Here is a 2,289-nt window from a genome sequence, read left to right as displayed (position 1 = left end):
AGATCAATGAATCAAAAAGTTGATTTTTTGAAAAGATAAACAAAATTGACAAACCATTAGCATGGCTAACCAAAAAAAGAAGAGAGAAGATTCAAATAACAAAAATTAGAAATGAAAAAGGCGATATTACAACTGATTCATCTGAAATACGAGGAATCATTCAAGACTATTATAAACAACTATACGCCAACAAATTTGAAAATCTGGAGGAAATGGATAAATTTCTGGACACACAGAAGCTCCCAAAACTGAGCAATGAAGACATGGAAAATCTGAACAAACCAATAACAATAAAGAAGTTGAAGCTGTTCTCAGAAGGCTCCCAACAAAAAAAGCCCAGGACCAGATGGATTCACGACAGAGTTTTACCACACATTCAAAGAGGAATTGACACCAATTCTTTACAAACTATTACAAAAGATTGAAACAAACACAAATCTCCCAAACTCATTCTATGAAGCAAACATCATCCTGATACCAAAACCAGGTAAAGATACAACCAAAAAAGAAAACTACAGGCCGATATCCTTGATGAATATAGATGCAAAAATCCTCACTAAAATACTAGCAAACAGAATAGAGCAACACATATGTAAAATTATTCCCCGCGATCAAGGGGGATTCATCCCAGGTATGCAAGGTTGTTTCAACATACGGAAGTCGATAAATGTGATACACCATATTAATAAAATCAAACACAAGGACCATATGATCATCTCTATAGATGTTGAAAAAGCATTTGATAAAATTCAACATTCATTCATAACAAAGACTCTCTATAAGTTAGGTGTAGTATAAAATCCAACACTCATTCATGACAAAGACCCTTTATAAATTAGGTATAGACGGAAAATATCTCAGCATAATCAAAGCCATATACAATAAACCCACTGCCAATATCATCCTGAATGGTGAAAAGCTGAAATCTTTTCCTTTGAGAACAGGAACTAGACAAGGATGCCCACTCTCACCACTCCTATTCAACACAGTGTTGGAAGTACTAGCCAGAGCAATCAGAGAAGAGAAGGAAATAAAGGGCATCCAGATTGGAAGAGATGAAGTCAAATTGTCCCTGTTTACAGATGACAAGATCCTATATATCGAACAGCCAAAAGCCTCTACAAAAAAACTCTTCAGTTGATAAATGATTTCAGCAAAGTAGCAGGATACAAAACACCACCAAAAATCAGTAGCATTTCTATTCTCCAATAGTGAACATGCAGAAAGGGAAATCCAGAAAGCAAATAAATTAAAATACTTACGAATTGAGTTAACCAAGGTTGTGAAAAATCTCTATAATGAGAAGTACAAACCACTGCTGAGAGAAAATACAGAGGATATAAGATGATGGAAAGATATCCCATGCTCTTGGATTAGAAGAATTAACATAGTGAAAATGTCCATACTACCCAAAGTGATATATAAATTCCACGCAATCCCCATCAAAATTCAAATGACATTTTTCTTAGAAATGTAATGAACTATCCAGACATTTATAAGAAATAACAAAAGACCATGCATAGCCCAAGAAACGCTGAGCAAAAAACATAAACCTGGAGGTATAACACTACCTGACTTTAAACTATACTACAAAGCTATAATAACCAAAACAGTATGGTACTGGCATAAAAACAGACGCACTGATCAATGGAGTAGAATAGAGAATCCAGAAATCAACCCACACACCTACAGCCATCTGATCTTTGACAAAGGCACCAAGCCTATACAATGGGGAAAAGAATGCCTCTTCAGCAAATGGTGCTGGAAGAACTGGATATTTGAATATGACCCCAAAAGCACAGGCAACCAAAGGAAAAATAAACAAATAGGGATTATATCAAACTAAAAAGCTTCTGCTCAGCAAAAGAAACAATTAACAGAGTTAAAAGACAACCAAGAGAGTGGGAGAAAATATTTGCAAAATATACATCTGACAAAGGATTAATCCCCAGAATATACAAGGAACTCAAACAACTTTAGAAGAAAAAAACAAGCAACCCAATTAAAAAATGGGCGAAAGAGCTAAACAGGCATTTCTCTAAGGAAGATAGACGAATGGTCAATAGACATACAAAAAATGCTCAACATCACTCTGCATTCAGAAAATGCATATCAAAACCACACTGAGATACCATCTCACTCCAGTTAGGATGGCTAAAATCCAAAAGACTCTGAACGATACATGCCGGCGAGGTTGCGGAGGAAAAGGTACTCTCACACATTGTTGGTGGGACTGTAAAATGGTGCAGCCTCTATGGAAAATGGTATGGAGATTCCTCAAACAGTCGG

At 35.8% G+C, this 2,289-nt stretch overlaps 1 protein-coding gene across 1 annotated transcript in view; it reads right to left on the bottom strand.

The window, feature by feature from the left end:
• PRRG1 (proline rich Gla (G-carboxyglutamic acid) 1) overlaps positions 1-2,289 on the bottom strand; it is a 106,464-nt gene that overhangs the window by 97,925 nt on the left and 6,250 nt on the right. The gene's annotated exons all lie outside the window — the stretch shown is intronic.

Source organism: Galeopterus variegatus, unplaced genomic scaffold (genome assembly GCF_000696425.1).
Source record: "Galeopterus variegatus unplaced genomic scaffold, G_variegatus-3.0.2 Scaffold2729, whole genome shotgun sequence".
NCBI lineage: Eukaryota > Metazoa > Chordata > Mammalia > Dermoptera > Cynocephalidae > Galeopterus > Galeopterus variegatus.
The sequence above is the reverse complement of the archived record's forward strand: the minus strand, read 5'-3'. Positions and strand labels throughout refer to the sequence as shown.